Genomic DNA, 14123 nt, shown 5'->3' on the forward strand with positions numbered 1-14123 from the left:
CATGCTCGATGCAGAGGAGCTGAAGAAGCCTGACATGGTTCAAGGCGATAGTTGCCCATGGAGAATTCCTCTAGAAAAATTTAATAGCACAGAGCAGAAAACAAACAAACTAAACTAATTAAAAATAAACTAAAAAGCAATGTATCGTTCTGTATGTATTCAGCTTTTTTTAAATAACAAAAATGAAGTTTGATCTGCATTAGTCTACATCTGTTCTTAGCAGGTTTAGGACTGAAAAGATTCAACAGCTGCTTGACCACCTTTTACTTTCTGCAAAGTGGAAGAGTTCGGCTATACTTCCAAAAGATGCTGTCAGATAATGAATGCTTGCAGTAATAAAGCAGACAGACATTTAATTATTTATAGCTAATTGTAGAATTTAGTGTTTCTGGCTCTTTTTAAAAGACATTGAACTGCTATTTGAGCTAAATAAGAAATCCAGAGGCTGACAATCTATCTGTTATAATCTGTTCCTAGCTTTTTCCCATGTATGGTCTTGGATGATTAAAGTGGGTTATGAATCATCATCTATTTTTACTTCATGTAAACTGTGGGTTTGCAGTATTTTTGTTAAACAAAAATAGTGCATTAATTTGTGAGTCCAGTATGAAATGTATTTACACAGAATATTAACTCTATTTTAGCAAATGCATTTATCTCAAAGTGCTATACAAGTTTTATCATCACATGTGGGAAAGACACAAGTACAATATAATATAAAGCATGACCTAGGATACAATAAAATCACACCACAAATACATAGTATTGTGTCTTGTATATGCTAAGAATATTCCTGTTAAAATGAAAGTTAGATTATTCCAGTTAAACATATTGCAAAGTCATTCCAATTATTTGCTAAATTGACCTTTTGCATTGCTTTATTAAAAAAAAAAGAACAACAACAACTCTACATTTGAGAATTAGAGAATGGCATGTAAAATCTGATGGCATGGATTCCTGTCAAGTCTTGCCTCCTGCAGTGAGGAGAGCATAGGTTTTCATTAAATCTCTTAGATGCTGAGCTAACAGTATACATTCCACAAGCTATCCATTGAAATACCCTGGTCGATATTGCTATTCTAGATAATCTGTTCAAGCAACATTGCATTATTTAATATTTAACGTATCAAGAGTTACTATAGAAAATATATTGACAAATAACAAATGACTTAGAAATTGACACAGTAGAACAGGCTGTTTTGTGTTTAGTTTTTTCTTAATTAATTTCTATGTTTAATGTAAAAGTAGGTATCAACCATTCAGATCTCTTTCACTCGAATAAAAGGTGGGGTCACAAAATTTTTTTCCTCACTACTACATATATAAGATAAGTTCTAAACCTTAGTTTTTATGTTTTTCAATAACGTATTTAGGGAGAGTTATTACTCGACTTTTTTTTGACTATGACAACTAAAATATGTAAACATGAAAGTTAACATTTTAACATATATGAATAAATATCATATAACATCATTGTGTATTTTATGTTTTCTCAAAATGTTTATTTAATTTTAAGCTCAAATTGTATATACATTTTTACATATGAATTGCATTACCAGATTGAAACATGCAGCTTCTATTATTTAATTTCAGCAGGAATGCCATTTTATGACCCCTTTACCAGATTTGATTTTTTCCTTAATATTTAACGAGAGATTAATTAATGATGTAATCTGTGCAGGCTTTTAGAAGAGTTTTTTTTTTCTTTAATACAAGAAAACCCTTTTAAATGGTCTTATTCCTCAATTGCATGGGGATTCTTAGTAGACTGTGTTTAGACAGAAAAGGGAACAATTTGTTTTTACCTCAGATTACTGGCAACGGGGAAACATCGCTGATCCATGGCGTCATCAAATAACTGTGATTCCTCAAGCAAATCTCTCTTTACAGAGCCACAGATTTTCATATCTTTAAAGTGTTGCGTTTTCAAGCTAAGATGATGTTCTGTTAGATTTTTAATGCTTGCAATTGATTTCTAACAACTGAAACGTGGTCCGGTCCAGTGTAAAAATCTCCCTGTATCAAATAAACAACAATGTAAAAATGCAACCCCCTTCAGTCTCTACTCACATCTCTGTATGTCTGTGGTGACCTTCCCTAAGTTGTTTGTTACTTAATTGCAATAAAAGTGCCTTTGAAAAATGTTTTCATAGCTACTGCACATTTTGAACTGAATGATGAAAGGATCATTCTAGCATCAGCAATAACTTATAAATGTCACTCTAGCTTTTAGTTCTAACACCAGTAGGGAATCTTTTTTTTTTTTGGTTTCAGAGTTTAAATCTATATGCCCTTCTTGTAATTTAAATAGGAAAATGCATCGATTTCACATGCCAGGCTTGAAATTTGAGCAGAAGATCTTTAAGGGACTTGAATGAGTGTAAGTGCTTAGAAAACAGTGACTTTCAGTGCCAATAGCTTTAGTCTTGGAGGACAAGTGAAAGTTGTTTAGTGGAATCAGTACAGTATACAGAGCAGCAGGAAAGAAAGATAGAAAAACAGGCAGGAGCATGTCAGAGAAAGCAGACATGAATTTAAAATGGTGTACTGTTTCTGCAGTTTATGTAGGGCAAGTGCTGTTCATGGTAAACGGCAGTTTGACCAACCTGCTAATTGCAATTTGCAAACCTGTAATCATTGGCAGCTTTTGTTTTCTTTCCCCAGAAGCTTCCTCATTACTATTTCAGCCAGAGACATTATAAATCATGTACTCTGAGCAGGATTTCAAAACAGATGTAATTGGAATATCACATAAAACACAATATTTTTTATTTAATGACTCTACTGCCAAAATGTCTGTATATCAGTGTAGTAGAGCTCTGTAGAATTTAGATTTTTTTATTTCCTATTCCAAAATATATAATAAAATCAAACCGTAAATCCAATGCATCGCTATTAACATCTACATTAATTTTTACTTAAATGCACCAACTACCACACTTTTTTTATTTTTTTATTAGCCTTGCAGTGCTTGGAAAAGATGATGGGTCTTAAATGCCAAAAGAGTGGGCCTGCTACATGGTAGTGAACCCTTTCTGCTTCGATGCTCTGCTCTAAAGTAGTGCGAGTTGAGAGGAATTAAGCTAAACAGAAAGTGCCAAGTGTGGTTTATCAAGCTGCTAAACAATTGAATCAGTTAGTGGTGTGCCTGGGGATGTTAAGCATTAATAGCACTCCTGCAGGTACAATTAAGCATTAGAGAGCATACAGAGATAGGTAAAAAGTTCCCCAAATTCATCACAGGATTTGAAATGGAAGGAAAATTTGCTTAGGACAGGCATACATATTAATAGAATGACTTGGTATGTTAAATTGCAGAGGGAAGTGTGATAGGAATTGATTCTTAGATCTGTTGAATTACTGAAATGGATGAAAAATACATTTGTCATCCAGGGCCATTGCCGTACGCTGTTTTACAAAAGAAAGTTTCCTCCAGCTGGAGAGCAGGGACAACCTCACAACGTGTTGGTTTGAATTCCAGCTTGCTGACTCCAGTATTTTGATGAAGATACCAGTATCTGCAGCAGGTGCATAGAGACCAGAAAAGGCTTTAGTCCTCTGTCTCACCAGCCCCTGCATTCATATTGCCTTGTCAAGTGCTGATCTGCTCTATGGCTTGGTTTGCTGGAGCACTTTAGTCTTTTCAGGTAGCATAAACCTTGATGTGTCAGGTGTTCAAGTTGTAAGAAAATGGACCCTCCTGTACAAGTGACTGGAACTAAGACAATTCAGGTTCAATGTGATTTATTACAGAGTCCAGAATATAGATCACAGTATACAAGTATACCGGGTACAGCATGTTTACATATGCTATTGATACAAGTCTGGTGGCAAACTGTCTCCTCACCAACCTTTTTTTATCCTATTGACGCCAGAGACCCCCTCCCTCAGACATCTTCGTTTACCTCCTGTGAATGAGGACAACACCCAAGAACATTTGAGGAGAAGACTTTAAACTGTATATTACCAGGGTGGAATTTCCCCAGTTCCAGTTTTATTCCCTACAAAGTGCACTCCAAATTTTATTATTATTATTATTATTATTATTATTATTATTTTTATTTCATCAACATAAGTGCAAAACAAAGTGCAAAATACAGTTCGGTAAAGGCATCAATCATTACAAATTCAATTAACAAAAACATAGCAATTCAAAATATAATACATTTTACAACTTCCAATTTACAATTTACACAGACAAGTACAGTACAGGTCCTACATCCTGGACGGTAAAAGCTAAGTACTGTCAAGATGTAGGGTCACAGTCAAGGGCTACGGGAAAGGGAGCAAGGAGGAAATCAATCAAAAACGCAAGAAGCATTATAAAACTAGTGTAGTGCTATCTAACGGGGACTAATATTATAAGTATTGTCTGTAAAGATGTGTCTTGAGTAAGCGCCGGAATGAGGTCAAGGACTCTGCTGTTTTGACTTCGGTGGGAAGGTCGTTCCAGCATTTAGGGGCCAGGGATGAGAAGGAGCGGGCTCTGGAGGAAGGAGAGCGGGGAGGAGGTAGAGTTAGTCTTCTGGCACTGGAAGAGCGCAGTGGTCTGGAGCGGATGTATGGAGAGACAAGTGTCTGAAGGTAGCTTTGTGCAGTGTGGTCGAGATAGCGGTAGGTGAGGGTCAATGACTTGAACTGAATGCGTGCCGGTATCGGGAGCCAGTGGAGGGAGCGGAGCAATGGAGTAGCGTGTGCGAATCAGGGTAGAGAGAATACCAGATGAGACGCAGAGTTCTGGATGAGCTGGAGCGGTGGGTAGTAGTTGCAGGCAGGCCGGCCAGGAGGGAGTTGCAGTAGTCCAGACAGAAGAGGACCAGTGACTGGACTAGCAGCTGAGGGAGTCAGTGATAGCCAGGAGAGCCGTTTCATTGGAGTGAGCTGTGCGGAAGCCGGATTGCAGAGGATCAAGGATTGAGTGTTGAGACAGAATGTTCTTTAAAGAATTCTTCGTATGGCTCAATCTCCTTCTCCCAGTTTAACTCTTCTGTTGCCGGCAAAGACTTGGTTGGTTTCTGGTTCCGGTTCTGGCAACAGAGCTACAAGTTGAGTTGTGGCAGCGAGTTACTGGTTCAGGTGAGAGAGAGAGAGAGATGCCATGCGCTACCCTTTATACGCCTGTCAGATCAATAGATGATTGGTTCTTGAGTTTGAGAGATTAGATTTCGGTTTCAGCCCCCCATGTCCTATTGGAGGAGGCTTGATTTATGACTGATGTCAATCCATGCCATCTTTTGGAAATGCCGGTTGACCCGTGTTCGTAGCTCTGTGTCGGGATTTCGGCTCTCGTCCACTTCAAAGAGTTTTCATTACCTACCGGCCCTATTCCCCAGACATCTCACAGCAGGGATTCCAAGCCATTTGGCCCATTCTCGGTGCCATACTCCCAAGACTGCCACTTTGATGTAGAACAGTTCACACGCCAATGAGCTTAGGGAATCTGATAACTTTGCGGGAGAGGTCTTCTTTAGATCAGAGCTTCAGCTCAGAGCTATGAATGCTCTTATCAAAATACACCCCCACTTAACGCTACAAATGTAAGGTTATCAAGATCAGGCTCGACGCCACGGGGGGCAAAAGGGGGAATATTGTGCCCCCTCAAATTATATTTTGATCCGGTTATTAATTGTCCATGTAGATATGTCTTATGGTAATATGCATTCTTCTTACAAAACTGACGTGCGTTGCCGCAGATTGTGTGTAATTTTACTCCCCCCCCACTGCACTTTGCCGGCACCATCCAAGACCTCAGACACAATTTGAACACTGACCACCCCCCCACCCCTGTTCATCCTGCCGCCGGGACTGATCAAAATACAGTTTCAAAAATCATACACTACTACAAAAGTATAAATATGCCAGATAATTAAACTGACGCAAATCTTAATTACCATTTTAATTGTTTGAACTGTGGATACAAATAAACAATTTCAATCCATCACCCATATTAGAATGTTTAGTACATTTTTTTTTTCACTTCTTGAACTCAGATGCTTTTGTTTTTTAATACAGAAAAAAAAAGTATTCCAAAAGTAATCTAAAAGTATTCTGATTACGTTACTGATTTAGAGTAATTTATTGGATTAGGTTACAGATTATTTTCAAAACAAGGTAATCGGTATTCTGTAACGGAATACTTTTTAAAAGTAACCCTCCCAACCCTGCAGGTCACTGTGTTGAATTTAACACCAACATCAAATGGGGACCAACCAGCCAAGAAAACACCTGCAGCAGCTCATACACACAGTAGCACAAGACCTTGTTTAAAAACCGGGTCTGAGGACTATTTTTGTTTCAGGTGTGGAGAAGACGGGCACATTGCCACTAAATGCATCGCACCTGAAAACCTGCCTAAAGTGACTCAAAAGCTGATCTGGCCTCTGCGTAAAACTAAAGGTGAATGTATAGGATCAAGTAAGGAAACTCCTCAGTCTCCTGAGGTGTACTGTGCTGTTAAAAAGAGTGCAGTAGGCTTAGACAAGACAGGCCATCTTCCAAAAGGGCTTATAGGTCCTTCTTCGATAGTCAAGGTAAAGATTGCCGGACACCCATATAATGCTCTGCTAGATAGTGGTTCGCAAGTGACCATTGTATTTGAAAATTGGTATTCTAAATAATTACCTCACCTGCCGATTCATCCTGTAGAGGGGTTAGCCATTTGGGGCTTGAGTGACACCAGCTTTCCATATAAGGGATACATAGTAGTAGAACTGGAACTCCCTGAAGATGTGGCTGGAAATCGAGAATCTATTTCTGTTTTGGCTTTGATCCGCCCAGAACCACATAGCCCTGAACAAGTACCTGTCATAATTGGGACTAATGCTAGCATGTTTCAGTGACTAGCCAAGCTCTGTGAAAAGGCAGCTGGTTCTAATTTTGCTACTGTTTTGAATATACATCCCTTGTGTTCCCAGGTTTATGAAAAACAGCAGAAGTTAAGGAGTAAAGTGCAGAATGACTCTGTTGGTCTGGTATAGTGGTAAGGCCCAGGCCCCTTAACAATTGCCCCTAGAAGTGAGTGGATCGTTGTCTGTGGGATCTGCAATCACCAACCTTTGAACAAAGGCATCTTCATGGTTGAAACACCACCGACTCTGTTGTTGCCGATGGGGCTGTTAGTGCTGCTGGCCTCAATCATTGATGTAAACAGTTTAACTGTCAGAATGCGAAATTGGGAAAATAAACCTGAGACAGTGATAGCACACCTGTGCCAGACAGACACCGTAACTCTGGCTCAAAGACCAGATCAACCTACACCTGCTCTGGACCCCCAGCTGTTTGATTTCAGTGATTCACACCAACCCATGGCATGGAAAGAGAGACTCCACAGAAAACTGGCAGAGAGAGCAAAGGTGTTCTCAATACATGAGTGGGGAGTGGGAAGTGGGATTGGCTACTGGCATGGAACATCGTATCCATCTCCAAGACCTTTTAGAGAGAGGTCCCGCAGGATTGCCCCTGCTGATATTGAAGATGTCTGGTGACATTTGCAAGAATCGTTGGCAGCAGGCATTATCAGGGAGTCTCGCAGCCAATATCCAAAAATGGATCAGTACGAATGTGCATTGACTATCACTCCTTGATCAGCTGTACCATCCCGGACCAGTACACCATGCCACGTATAGATGATGCATTGGATTGTCTATCTGGTAGCTGCTCTTGCTATGTATGATTTTAGCTTTCAGTATAAGCCAGGGCGGAACATCATCAATGCTTATGCATTGTCCCAAAAGTGGCAATCTACCAACCTCATGAGTGAATGGAAGGAGATCCCCCCATCTGTAGTAAAAGCGGTATTCCAGCAAGTGGGAGTAAAGGAGTATTCTGAGGCCAACACACGAATGGTGGATCAGTTGGGAGCATCTCCAGAGGCCATTCCTGATTTCTATGCATTTCCAACTCATCTGGATGTGAGCCCCCTTGAACAACTGAGCAAGAGAGAACTGTAGAGGGCTCAAGAGTTGGGTTCTGTGAACATGCAGTGAAAACTGGACAGTCACCTCCATTGTTGAAAAATCTACATCCAGATGTCACACTGCTATTTCATGAGTGGGAGAAATTGGTGGTGAGGGAAGGTCTCCTATACCGAGTGATAAAGAAATCTGGGAGAAGAATCCAGCAGTTTGTACTGCTCAGCAAACACCAGATGATGGTGTTGCAAGCAATGCATGATGAGTTGGGACACATGGGAGTAGAACGCACTACACAGCTCATCGAGGATCGGTTCTACTGGCTGAAAATGGCATCAGAAGTCAAACAATACATCAAGAATTGTGGGAGATCTATAAACCACAAGACATTACCTCACCAATCAGCCCACCTGAACCAGATCACTAATGGAGGGCCATTAAACCTAGTATGCATTGACTTGATTGTATGCATTGGAACCTGATTCGAAGGGAATAACTAACATTTTGGTCATCACAGACCACTTTACACGTTATGGGCAGGCTTTCCCTACAAATAATCAGAAAGCGCTTACAGTTGCTAAGGTACTGTGTGAGAAATTCTTTGCCTATTATGAATTGCCAGCAAGAACACACTCCGTTCAGGGTCGTGACTTTGATAGTCGGTTGATCAAAGAACTCTTGAATATGCTGGGAATACGGAAGTCTAGAACTAGGCCGTATCATCCTCAAGGCGATCCACAGCCTGAGAGGTTTAACTGTACCCTGCTGTCCATGTTAGGGACTCTTGACCCATCTAAGAAGCAGAGATGGAGCCAGCATGTAAGTCAGTTGTTACATCCGTATAACTACACCATAAATGACACCAATGGGTTCTCTCCATACTATTTGATGTTCAGGAGAGAAGCTCGTCTCCCAGTGGACATTTGTTTGGCGTGTCATCTGATAGTGAGACTACACCCAAGTACCAGCAGTATGTAGAAAAGTTGAGATCTGAGATGCAAGATGCCTTTCGATTAGCCACTAAAGCTGCTTCCCAGAATCATCTCGGAAACAAAAGACACTATGACCTGAATGTGCGTGAACAAACGTTAGCAGTAGGGGATTGCGTACTTATGCAAAATCTAGGGATCACGGGGAAGTATAAGTTAGAAGATAGATGGAAGTCCATTCCTTATGTGAAGCTTGAGAGGGGGATGGGAATTGTAAAGACTGTTCACCGTGACCACCTTTTGCCCATAGGGTACATGGTCAGGATCCTCAGAGGGGCTCAGACCACCACCACCACCTGTGACATGTAAACAGACCAGACAACAGAGGAATCATATGCAGAGGAAGGAGATGCAAGGGAGAAAACAGGGTGATGCACCTGGTGAGATGTCATCAGAGTCGGAAGAGGAAGAAGAAATATGCTGCCAAGATCATGCCATTTTTGATGACACCGTGGGGAGGCCTGTTTCTTACCTGCACCCTGTGAATGTAATTGATTCAGAGGAACCTGAAGAACTAAACCTAGTCCTAGACGAGGGTGTGAATGGTTCTGCCCATGAACTCGAGTCTGACGAGGAACCTAACTTAGAGGACAGGGAAGCACAGGATATTCCACAAGCGATTCAAGACCCTGTGGTGTACACAGAGCCTGCAAATGGAGATGTCCCTGCTATATTGGCTGAGGGTATGGATCCTGTCTGTGTACGTCGTTCCAAGTGAGAAGTGAAGCCCGTCATACACTTGAGTTACGATGAGCCTGGAAAACCTTCTGATGTTCCTTTAACCATAACACATTGTGGAATGGTCATCCAACTCTGTAACAGTTATACTAGGGAAGAGCAGAGCTGGAGTCAGTGTGCTACATTATGGTGCCATCCCCTTGCAAAATGTCCTACTTGTACACCGAACACCACTCTTAGTGATACCAATAAAGTAACTGGAATAACGCAAATGTAATTAGTTAGGTCTGATGGGGACAGCCAGACATTTTAGAAAGGGAGGGTGTAACCCATCTACATTTTGTTGTTTAAATAAAGTTCTAAAATTCAGCATAGTTTGTACAAGAACATAAGAATGTTTACAAATGAGAGGAGGCCATTTGACCCATCGTGCTTGTTTGGTGTCCATTAATAACTAAGTGATCCAAGGATACTATCTAGTCTATTTTTAAATGTTCACAAATTTTCAGCATCAACCACATCGCTGGGGAGTTTGTTCCAGATTGTGACGACTCTCTGTGTGAAGAAGTGTCTCCTGTTTTCCATCTTGAATGCCTTGAAGCCCAATTTCCATTTGTGTCCCCGGGTGCGTGTGTCCCTGCAGATCTGGTTTGATGTGGTCGATGCCCTTCATGATTTTGAAGACTTGGATCAAGTCCCCATGTAGTCTCCTCTGTTCCAGGGTGAAAAGGTTCAGTTCCTCAGTCTCTCAGTAGGACTTTCCCTTCAGACCTGGAATAAGTCTGGTTGCTCTCCTCTGAACTGCCTCTAGAGCAGCGATATCTTTCTTGAAGTGTGGAGCCCAGAACTGTACACAGTATCCAGATGAGGTCTAACTAGTGCATGTGGTTGGGACTTTCTTAGGAAACAAGCAGAACTAATGTGTTTGAAGGAGGAAGGATGGGGCAAGGATGGGGCAAGGGCGAGTGTGAGTAAGAGAGATGGGAGAGAACTTGTACGTACGTACTTGTAAGTTAAAACAGAAAGTTCAGAAAATAGAAAAACTATTATGTGTAAAAATAATATGTAAAACATTTAGGCTAGTGTTTTAAAGAAAAGAAAACCTGAAACTCTGAGTTCCTCTGGTACCGTGGGATAAGAGGACCTGCAGATGGCCATGCCTGTGTGTTTCCCAAGGCTCATAACATCACTATGTGAAAAAAAGAGAGTTGGATTCGCTGTGTGAGTGCTGTGCTGAAAATTTTCAAATCGTTTATAAAACAGAAAGTTTACCATTGGAAATTGCTTATAAATAATTGAAGGGGCATTTGTTTCTGCCACTTCGAACACAAGCAACGATACAGGCCTGCAACTTTTATTTTATTTTATTATTTTCCTACATGTGTAGTAGCTGTTGTGTGGGGACCACTTATTTAAAATGTAATAATGTTCATCATTGAGATCAGAGTGTCTGTTGTTTTGTTACAAAAGTACAAAATATATCTATAACTCATTTAATTATTTTCATTAATATTATTCATTTGCCACTGCTTATTTTCTCATTTCTTCTGAATCTTAAAACCTTTATTATTGTGAGGTATTAACAGTAAATCCACTTAATTAATGTAACTGTGTGAGCATGAATGTTTTTTGGGAAAAGTTAACAGTTACCAAGTTATTTCAACTCTTAACCTGTGGTTTTATTATTTGTTTAGTACTTTTAGGTGTAGGTATTTTATAGCATACATTAGGTTAAGAGTCTATCAGGCAGGGAAATCATAAAAGCTTGAAATAACAGTTCAGCAACATTTACAAAAGAACTCAGGGGCCCCTTCACAATGTATTGATTCAATTAGGGTCATACATTTCTACATATGTTAGGCGTGGAAGGGGCGTTACAAGAGTCTTAAATATTATGAATGCTTACCTAAGATTTACCTAATAGAATATATGATGCTAATTCACAACCAATATCGTTTATTGTGCAGTACATTTGTAAATGTCGATTCTTAAGATGCTGAGCAGTAGTTGGGCTCCAGTACAGCGGCACCAGCTACAGATACATTCTAACCTCTATATTAAAGTTGTAATTCGGGAAACTAATAAAAAAAAAACATCATGTGTAACTTAACTGTGGAAGAGTTTACACTACAAAGGTAAGGTAAAGGTTCGTAAACCAATTATTAATAATAAATAGAGCCCTGTCTGAGAGATTTATAGGTTGACCTTTATATCTGGGTTAGTGTTCCAGCGCTTAGCCCTTCATCATCATATCTACAGCTATCAGATCACTGAAAGAACAACAGACTGTTCTGTTGGGCAGTGCCGGCTCATTCCACCAACAAATTAATTTATGGATGACTTACTTGGAAAAAGTGCTAAACTAGTTGTGGAAAAGAAAGTGCACTTTGAATTTATTTTCTTCTAGTATTCCTTAGGAAATTGAGAGATTACATAATCTAATTTGTATTACTATTTTTATTATTGAAACAAAAATCATTGATCCCCAAAACCTTTAATTCATAAAAGGTTGAAGTGAGGTAGAGAGCTGTGTAGGGAATATCGTTCAGTTTGGGAGTTTATGGGGGGCGTCCTTTCTAATTCAAATAGATATTTTAAAAAGGCCAGTTTTCAGTATGCTATACTTGCTAATATTTACACCTTGGCTTCATAATTGAAAAATAGCCTTTGAAGATTTCCCAATGTTAATTCAAACTTTAAAGTCTCGTTCATTTTATTACAGGGTAGAGTGAAGCAGGTATTTGAGGGCAGCCTCATGAGAAATAACCTTCTGGAAATGGAGAACACTTTGTACACTGTATAGTCTGTTTAGTGAAAACAGATAAGGGATACTAGTTGTCAATATGAATAATGTAAAATGCAATAAATACAAATTTTGGGGCACATTGGTGGTAGGCATCTATAAGTCTGTCTAACGGAAATTGTAATAAGCACAATTTTTAATAAACAGCACTTTAAAATTTAAGAATTTTAAGAACCTGTTGTATTGTCTTTTAACATTTTAGCTATTTGTAAAATCTGAATAGATTAATTGATTGAAAAAATGAAACCATATCAGGCTGGTTACTTTAATATATGGCCAACTGTGTTTATTATTACAAGTAGATTATTATGTATGTATTTTTTATTTATATGGCAGATAAGACATAAGATGTATGATAACTAAAATCTTATCAATGTTAACTCAGTTTACATTTGTAACTCAGTATTCATAACCCTATGTTCTACTAGGCAGATATTTTCTTGCTTTACAGTGAGAAAAGAGGTGATCACCTTCTTAATGTAGACTTAATGGAACAGAAACGACTTTACTTGACAATTATCTGCTGCCTCTAGAGCCGTCACCCCGCTGCTTAGCTCTGAAATTAGAATCTGTCTGTTTCATTTGTATATGTCAGCCATTCCTTTCAAGTGTGCTACAAATACTGTGCGTAATGACGGACATTTTTACACAGTTCTGTCTTATGTGCCTTCCATGTCCTCAGTCATTCTATAGCTCAGTGAATCTCAAGGTAACAACGAAAGGCCTTTTCACTGAAGGTCCTGTGTGTTCTTGGAAGCTAATGTCTGACAAAAGAATAAAAATAATAATCCATTCATTTTTCAACATTGAGCACATCTATATAATTTACTGTGCAGCCTAGAAATCTTTAGTAAAGGGTTGGACTTTCACTGTCATTCACACTTTTTCAGCACTGTAAACATTTGTGTCATTTTATAAATATGAATGACTAAATGCAGGTAGATCAAATTAATTACATTTAGGTTTTAGTTTCTTGAATTCTTGATTTTTTTTTCAGCTCAGATTATTTATTTTTAGCAAGGGGAAAAAATACATTTTATTTACAGTATTTTAACATTATTCAAAATGTTGAACATCCCCCATGAATTCACACTATGACAGAATAAAAGCAACTGTTTCTTCTCATGAACCTCGATTTTCCACAAGTTAAATAAATGTCATGGAAATTGTGGTAGAAAGTTTGAATTTATCATCATTATTGAAGTTTGGAGTGAATGTTCTACCTTCATGCAGTGCAAAACACAAGTGTATTATTTAGAGAGGTTTTAGTAGCATTACACTCAGTGCTCAGTTTCTTAATTTCATCCTTGCATCGCACACACAAAACAAAGTCATCATGCTGAAAGCTGTCTCCACCAGTGTCTGGAGTGTGCTAAAGTCTCCTAAATGATTATGTAATTAGTGTTAATATCAGCAGATATAACTTGCACATTTCAAATCAATGTAATTGATCTTTATCACCTATTAGCAGCAGTGAACTCATTTATATTAAGTGTAAAATTGTCAACACAATATTTTTTTTTTAATACGTTTTTGAGTGTTGATATTCTATCGTAGTGTTTAACCCAGTATTGTCAGGACTGCATAAGCTGGTTGTACATACAAAGGCTAAAGCAAACTATGATGTTATGTTGATTGTTTGTGATACAGATCAATACATGTTTGAAGTGTGTTATTGTTTGAATCACTCCCTGGGAGTTTCTATGAAGGGATTTTCAATGAAAGGAGTTTTGGCAGTGATGT

At 38.9% G+C, this 14123-nt stretch overlaps 1 protein-coding gene across 1 annotated transcript in view; it reads left to right on the top strand.

The window, feature by feature from the left end:
- Nucleotides 1-14123, top strand: part of LOC136751836 (cilia- and flagella-associated protein 47-like) — a 149050-nt gene that overhangs the window by 52726 nt on the left and 82201 nt on the right. The window lies entirely within an intron of this gene.

The sequence above is a fragment of the Amia ocellicauda genome, chromosome 6 (genome assembly GCF_036373705.1).
Source record: "Amia ocellicauda isolate fAmiCal2 chromosome 6, fAmiCal2.hap1, whole genome shotgun sequence".
In the NCBI taxonomy this organism is placed as follows: Eukaryota; Metazoa; Chordata; class Actinopteri; order Amiiformes; family Amiidae; genus Amia; species Amia ocellicauda.